The sequence below is a fragment of the Xenia sp. Carnegie-2017 genome, unplaced genomic scaffold (genome assembly GCF_021976095.1).
Source record: "Xenia sp. Carnegie-2017 unplaced genomic scaffold, XeniaSp_v1 HiC_scaffold_13, whole genome shotgun sequence".
In the NCBI taxonomy this organism is placed as follows: Eukaryota; Metazoa; Cnidaria; class Anthozoa; order Malacalcyonacea; family Xeniidae; genus Xenia; species Xenia sp. Carnegie-2017.
In genome coordinates this window covers 4,288,287-4,297,066 of record NW_025813436.1, presented here as the reverse complement: position 1 = coordinate 4,297,066, position 8,780 = coordinate 4,288,287, and the positions used below count along the sequence as shown (strand labels likewise).

The following is an 8,780-nucleotide window of genomic DNA, read 5'->3' as shown; positions in this document are numbered from 1 at the left end:
ACTTCCTTACAAAACCTCGTGGGTTTAGTTATATACATATATTTCACAAATGACTTAAGAAATTGAAAGGAGATAATGACATAGAGCATGAATAAAATACAAGGTAAGTAAACAAAACGTAGCAGACATGTCTATAAGCTGATGGCAACACGAACAAACATTTCATAAAACAAGCGGCTTTCATTTTATTTTCATAAATAGCGCATACTCCAATAAAAGCAATAACGTGTAGCTCTACAACATTCCCTTCCGCGTTTCCCACTTCTACGTGAAACTAACGTGGCATTACCATGAGTTTTGAAATTTTAAAGCATGGTTTTATAGCAAGATTTATCATTGTTTTGACGTGCACTTTGGCAGTTGATTTGGTAATTTTGCCGTGGCCCGGTGGCCTTTAGACGACATTTGCCATTAGGCCTATCATACGCAATTATGTCTTACAAGCTTTTTGTACACCAGCTTTTTGTTTTATGCTGAAGTCAACGAATATTATAGATTAATTGTTCTTTACACGAATTGAAAATCCTTGCAGACATAGCGCCAATGTACGGTGGCCTGTCCGGATCACCAGAAAAATAATTGAAAAAACATAACAAAGAATAAGAAAACAACACTCAAAATCATACTACACATTTTAAAATACTCACTGCACATTTCAAAATACTCACTACACATTTCAAAATACCCACGGTCGTCATTAGTTTCCATATACGAAATTGACGTGACGTCAGAAAGCTAATATGAATATACCCTTCCGATATTAATAATACTTCAGTACGCGTAAGGATATTTTGATGCTATTGTGGCGATATGCCTGTCTATGTGGAATTCGGCACATAGACAAACATATCGCCACAATAGCATCAAAATATGCAATACGCGTACATGAACTATTAGTAATATTTCTTCCAGGGATTTCTTGGTCTTGGTTAAACAACACAACATGAGTGGTCAATCTACAGATTGCATGTAATTGTATTGTATTGGTTATATTCGAAAGTCGTTAGTTTAACTAATGCACTTATTGACGTGACTGGTATTGAAGTTCTAAATTTATTGCTTTTACTCGAAATTACCGAACTTTTCATTTTCGTTGGTGTTTCTTATGAAACAAGTTATACGCTATGTGCAAATTTCTTCTTTGGTTTCCTTGTTGTTTTTGTAACGCATCACATAAGTACGTACGCGACCTAGCGAATGCAAATTCATATACTCAAATTTTTGCTATTAAAGTACGGACATGTGTCGAAAGCCACTGCAAATACATTTGCTTGCGATATGTAGATCGTCTACTAATGTTGTTGCCCGACCAAGTCCAGCAAAACCCTGGAAGAATTTCTGATTAGAGTTCAGCCAATATTTTCATGCTATTATCCCAATGTCCCAATTTGTTTGTCTTGTGAAATGCAGAATTATATATTTAATATGCTTACTTTATGATGTCACGTCAGTTTCATAGATGGAAACTAATGACGACCGTGGGTAGGCCACTGGTCAGGGTAAGACTGGGACGAATGTGTAGTGAGTATTTTGAAATGTGTAGTGAGTATTTTGAAATGTGTACTGAGTATTTTGAAACGTGTAGTGAGTATTTTGAAGTGGGTAGTGGGTATTTTGAAATTTGTAGTGAGTGTTTTGAAATGTGTAGCGACTATTTTAAAATGTGTAGTATGATTTTGAGTGATGTTTTCTTATTTTTTGTTATGTTTTTTAAATTATTTTTCTGGGGACCCGTACAGGCCACCGTACCAATAAAATTAATAAATCGACCTATATCGCCAATATTATACACTTTATTTTTCGTCATGTCAAATAAAAATAAAACAAAAGCGTTTCTGCGTATTTCAAGTGAATTTTGATCGTGAAAATCAAAACAGTTGATTATAAAACAATAGAATGCACACGTAACAAAGATTTGTTTCTTCTACCCTCGACGCTTTCGTCTCGTTCTTTCAAAGCGTGCAAGCATATTATCTACGTAGAAAAAGCGGCAACTGATAAAATCGAATGTTTGATTCGTCTCTTAACTCTCTTTCAACATCTTTTCTTATACCAAAACGGATGTTCGTCCGTCATAATACAATATCTTATGATTCCAAAAGCAGGGTAAATTTTACAAAAAGTCTTCGAGTTTGACAACAGACGCTTGATTCCACAAGTGTACGTTTTTAAAAAATATCCATTTATCTACAAAGCTATCTTCTCACTTAAGAACAAGTAATACTTATATAAATGCATTAATGATTTGGTTAACAACGCATAATAAAAGTCATTCACAGAAAGGCATAATTAAAGTAAGACGAGTTTGATGTAGTTGCTTTTATTCTTTGGAGAATATATAAATACTCGCTAAACTAACATATCGTAGTAGCAAACCAAAAGAATTAACGTACAGACAATAACAACCTTATAATTATTTTATGATTTTTAAATTCGCATTTCATTCTCTGCGTTTCAGCAATTACCATGACAACAGATTCACACGACAGCGTGTCCTATTATTGTCGCAACATCACGACTGTGCTCATTTAACTATCGAACGTATACGTTATGAAAAGAAAATTTTAGCTTTTTTACGTTCATTCTATAAACTCATGAACATTTAGTAAAGTTTTAGTGAATCGAATAACAAATAATCGTCACTGGCCAAATATGAAAAGTGTTGTGTTTTGTGAAAAGTGTAAGAGTCTTTGTTCTCAATATTACAAAGAAAAGCAAAAACTTACCATCGACGTACTTTAATGTGTATGGCATTTCTTTTGTGTAGATGAGGAAAACAACCATACAAATTTGCTAAGAGTAAGTTAAAAGGGGAAGAAAATCATTAATAAAACCAATTATGTTCACGTACATTTTACTAATTTTCGTTTAAAGATTAAACGCTTGTGCACGACCCCCTACAGTCTTGTACTGCGATAATGAATGCAAATGAACAAGGAAGGCCAAGATTAGCAAAAACCCTCTTTTATTGTATGTTCTTCATTTAACAACATTAACAATAACAAAGACGGTACTCGACTGACAATCAAGGAAGCATTTTGACCTGCACAAGTTTAAAGTCTTCAAGAAGCAATATCGTGTGGTAAAGTAACTTTTATGAATTTACGAAAACAAATTAAACCACATTCTCTAGTCGTTTTCTATGAATTCATACCAATTTTCATTTTTATACCATGGTCAAAGCTCGCAGTTTAGCATATAACTTTGGAAAATTGAAAACATTCGATATTTTCCATCGTTTTTCCAAGGAAAAAAAGGGTTTCGCGTTTTAAATATTTGAGTTTGCATCAATTAATAATTACTAAATGGCTTCATATGTCGATTAATGAAAGGCTCAGAGTTTTAAAGGTAAGGTGGCATGCTTCGCGATGGTTTTTATCTGTTGTAAATCCAGTTAAGATTAGGCAAAAAAATATAGCGCAGTTATATTTTTATTTCGAACTACCTTTGAAACAGTTCTATTGGTGTATTGATTTCCAACAAATTAAGTCTTAACAATCGAGTTGAACATGAAGTGTTGTGAAATGCGAATAAATCCAATAATGAGCATTTTATAATCCATTTTACCAAACACTTGATCAATAAAAACAAAACATATTTCAAATCTGATCAAACAGCAAAAAATGCGTTTGCAAAACATGTTTCAACAGATATCTGTCAACTAGCTTAACAATAGCGTCAGCAGTGGCGAAGCTAGTCTGCTTTCAGCTCTTTCTATGCAAATATTCTTATGTTCATTCACTGAAAAAATAATACATCAAATTAATTTCTAAAGAAACTAATTTGCATAGCAGTGAATATAGTTGAAAGAGTTACATGCAGTAGTGTGTATCACGCTACAAATAGTTTTATCTTAAGACAGCACAAACATAAAAAACATATTTGATGAATTGATATCTAAGCAGACACATACAAACAGGTCATCTTTACTTTCTCCTATACTTATGACCTATCGTCCTTAAGAGATTCTTCACTGGAATTTCATTAATCATCAACCACAAGCGAACGAATCAGAGAGTATGATGCATGATACTGCAGTTATTATAATGTCACGTATGCATGTATTGTAATTTTAGTCAAAAACGACTAACAACTAAATACAAGAAGATTATTCCTATTACCTGGAGATATTTCAAGCATTTGATTTAATAAATCGATTGCTCTACGTACGACAACCTAACAGATAATCATTATACAATATACCTATCTTTTTTCGATCCTTATAAATTGTATGTCTTCATTTTTCATTAAAATAAAACAATCAAAAATCTTGCACCGACCAAAAAGATAATGATAGTTTCTTGAACACATAAATGATTTTAATGAAAAGAATAACACCAAATGCATTCGGGGGTTCTAAAATAAAACGATAACTTTTATTTTGAAGCAAAATGATTTTGTTGAACTAAGCCAACATGGCGACTACAAATTGATTGTATGAATAAAACACGAGTGTAGAATGCGTGGACTCTCACGAAAATAGAAAGCCATTCACAACATGGTAAGAAGTGCGTTTTATGTTTTAATATTTTGTTTTTTAACACCAATTTAATTGTTAAATAAAAGAACTGTCAACGACACATATATTTCAGAAAAAGTTGAATCGAATGCTTTAGTTTTGAGTTAAAGTGCTCCTTCTTTCTGGTATAGAAGCATTGTTTTTAGTTTGCAATGCTTTCAATTTGCGAATTTTTCTCCGCGGCTTCACCTTTTTGCTGAACTCTAGCTCCTCCAAAATCTGTCTAAAAATGCTCCCTGCTATATGTGCCAGATGGTAGAAGAGTGCCTGATTCAACTCACCAACCACGCACAAATACTTCCTTACTTTTTTACACGAAAAATCAAACGGACTGAGTCTGTATTGTAGCTAGGATCATGGATCGCACCTAAATGACCCTCTAAAGACCAGTTTCCATATAACCGTCTCGATCGTCTTAGTCGTTTCAGTCGTCTTAAAGCGTGCAGGGACAATATCCCACGCAATCGTTTCAATCGTCTGAATAGAACAGAGATCCTAGAACAGAGCTCTATCCAGACGATTGTAATCGCTTTGATCATCTCATTCGTTTCGATCGTCTCGAAAAGGTTTCCATAAAATCTCTGTAATCGTCGAGACGGTTCGATTATGGAAATTGGGCTTAAGCCTGAATCATAACAGAACTCAACAGCTCAGCGTTACTGAGATTTCATAAGGTTTGTACAATATTAGCAGTGATGTAGAACTAAATTTATCAGATGGGGGCCCTCTTGACGAAGCTGAAGCCATGAAATTATGAAAAATTTCCCATTTAAAAAGTAGAAGGGGCTCCTCCCCAAGTGCCCCACTTTACATCACTAAATATTAGTTAAAGCAAAACGAGTTAAATTAAAGTACTGTCATACACTGATTTTCATCTTAAATTTTTTATGCAAAATTTTTGTAAAATTAAAGTGACATAAGCCGCGATATAACAGAAACAAAAACGTACTCATGTTTTTAAAAAGTTGCAACGAGCATGAACAAAACTAGCGTGCAAATAAATAAACCAAGCGGAACAAATAGCTTTTCTTGGATTGCAACTACCCTGAAGAAATTATCAAACAACGTGGCTCGACAACGATGGTTAATGCTCACAATAGCATTGATAAATTTTTCTTTGTTTTTGACATCCAATATGGTGACCGTAATGTAACATGCATGGAAACCGCCTATTGCAGACTAAATTATTTCATGCTGTTCCATTTTAATGCATACATATTTATTTGTACGGATTCCCTGTATGGTAGGAACCAGGTACTTCACTGTGAGATGTTGAACATACAGCGTTTTCTCCTTTTGTATAGATGGTTCGTATACTGTTTTTGTGGGTTTCGATTTTAGCATCAAGTAAGTCAAAAATTACAGTCGAAATGATTGAACTAATTATTGTCAAATAGCTTCATAACTCACTTCATTTTAGTTGACAGAATCTCTGCAAAGAATATACAATGGGAGAAAAAACTGGGAGATTTTTTTCGGTCATGGAAAGTTGAAAGTTTTTTAAGTACGTGTTCCAGTCTTATATTGCATGCATCATTTATGGAAAAAACATCTAAAGACTGTCAAAAAGAATCATGGGGTGGTAGTGGTTAGGTATGATGAAATGTGAGTTTGTCAAGCATCGCGACGTTGATTCACATCTTGAGCATAAAAAGTTCTTGAATCATATAGTGAAAACTTTCAAAATTTTCATCGTATTTTAAAACCTGGCCCGTTACCGATAAAATATTATATGCCATGCTGATAAATCAGCTATAGTTTGAAATACGTAGCTAAATTGTACTTTTGCTTTCCCTAACTACTCAGTTGTTAAAAAAAATTCATCTGGTAAACTTGAAATAGAAAATTAACACTACACAGGCTTTACAAACAATTTATGGCGAAGAAATTGCTAAGAAAAACTTGCTAAATATTAAAGCAAGGTGAAACATCACATTGTTACAGAAACTCGAAAAAGGAACTTTTACAAAATGTGTTTTCAAAACATGGTAATCTCGCATCAAATGCTTAGCAAAAGGCATTTAAAACTCCAATTGGCGTATGTTCGAAGACATGAACATCCACAAACACAAAAAACATGACATTTCTTAAGTCATATCCTTCACATCTACGAGATGGAATTCTCTTATATCAGATTTCATGTTTTCTCTGCCACTCCCTGAATGAACGTAATTACATGGTTTGCACAAATAAATCAGCTTAAGCCTATATGAAAACATTTAACAAGAATAAAAAGTCTTTAGTTTTCAAAAAACACGGTCATTTTATAAAACAATAAGGATCAAACATATTTCGGCTAATTTACCTTGTTTATTTTGACCTTGCCCGATATTATTCGCTTTCTCTAGACGAAGACAAAAAGGTAATGGAAAGATTGAACAGAGTATGGGCAAAATTACCGCCCTAAAAGAACTGAGAATCAAAGAAATTCGTGTAAAGAGTGACTTGGCAAGTGGTAGTGGGTCTGCTAGTGGCTCTTCGAGTGGCTCTTCTAGTGGCTCAGGTAGTGTCGCTGGTATATATATGAAAAAACATGAAGGATGTAATTCATATAAATGGAAAATGGCTAAGTTAGTCTTAGTTGTGTCAAACATAAAAGATGCTTCATATTTTAGTCGGAGTTGAGTGAAAACTAAGAAATATTCATCATTTTGAGCTACGTGCTGTTCAATCAGATATATGATCAAGTAACATTCTGCTCAAAAGGAGCTATTCTCTTTAAATTTTTGTTGGTCTTCTCCCAGGTTGTATCAAATTGCTTCAATATTTTTAGGTGAGAGCATTATATGTCAAGACTCGATAGACCTTGGCTTTGTGTTGGATGGTTCCAGTAGCATAGGACCCGATAAGTTTCGTCAAATTCTTACATTCGTCAAACGGCTTCTGGACAACTTTAAAATATCACCTCAAAATACACGCGTTTCAGTGATTAAGTATTCCTCAAAATCCACGTTGGAAATCAAATTCTTGCAAATGTTTGCATCAAACAAGAGCTTCATTGGGCCATCAGTAGTATAGATTATTGTGGTGGGGTACAAGAACTGGAGCTGCATTGCGACATGCCAGAATTGAAATGTTTCAAAAAAGAAATGGCGAAAGAAGTGCACAAGGTAAACAGAAAAAAAAGGAGAAGTGAACATTAGCAAAGAAAAATATTTTAGAAAAGATTGTTCTTCAGCTATAATAAGATCACACAAGAACTGGGGTAGACAACTGACATCAACATTTAAAATGTAAAAATTCCAAGCAATGTTAAGGTAGGACAAAATGAATTTCTGTTTACTTATTGCACCTTTTTCTCTTTTCAAAACTGACTTAGATGCAAAGAAGGTTTTAATTGTGTTGACGGATGGACGAAGTTTAGATAGCGTAAGGCAGCCAGCTAAGAGACTAAAGAAGCACGGGGTAGTCATATACACCATTGGAGTGGGTTCTGGAATTTTCAAATATGAACTCAACACAATGGCTTCACTTCCAAAGAAAGATCACGTGTTTTTAATAAATGATTTCAAAGAGCTGACCTCGTTGGCTAAGAAAATGTCCGACACATTGAAACAATGTTTTTGACAAAGTAATTAGTTGTCCTCTTAAACATAATTTTTTTATACGATTATAGCAAGCATTTGAATGAATTTGTTGTCATTAAACGATCATTAGAAAAGAGAAATGTTTCATCAAGCACATTCGTAAATTCAACAATACTCCTTATCATAAATAGTCTTTCCGGACACTTTGCCTTTAAACAGACTTTCAAAAATGAAGGAAAAGGAACAAAAAAAAATCATCCAAGAAATCGAACACACAGATTAGGGCACTATAGATAAAACTGTAGAAGAAGTGCTGTTAGAAACTATTTGAATATGTTCGTCTTGGTTTGATTGATAACCAGTTTCGAGTGTGATCTTTGTTTGTCACTTTTTCTGCTCGAACTACGCTTTGTGATAGTTTGTTTTCAAACCTATACGCTCTATTCGGTTTTTGCACTACCCATCCGCTCCTAAAATCAACACCGCCACTTTTTGTCAAGTCACCTCCTTACCAGGCTATTTCCTTAATGCCTAAGGGAAATGGACATTTTTATAGAAATTTGAATACAGGATTCATCTTCATTTAACGATCATAGTCGTTAAATCTTACAATGAGTATGTTAGACAAGATGCAACAAACACTGAAGATGAACCTTATAAAACCAAACCTACTGCATGCATTTCACTGATAGTCTTAAATTGACTTTTGAATTAAAAAAGACTTGAAATAGCCA

General features: G+C 33.9%; 1 long non-coding RNA gene across 1 annotated transcript; it reads left to right on the top strand.

Moving 5' to 3' along the window:
* Nucleotides 1-2,941: 2,941 nt before the first annotated feature.
* On the top strand, nucleotides 2,942-6,910 carry LOC124449169. Its single transcript, XR_006949353.1, has 4 exons — nucleotides 2,942-3,082; nucleotides 5,824-5,866; nucleotides 5,940-6,023; nucleotides 6,868-6,910. It is a non-coding gene; the product is annotated as an uncharacterized LOC124449169 (long non-coding RNA).
* The last annotated feature ends 1,870 nt before the right edge of the window (nucleotides 6,911-8,780 follow it).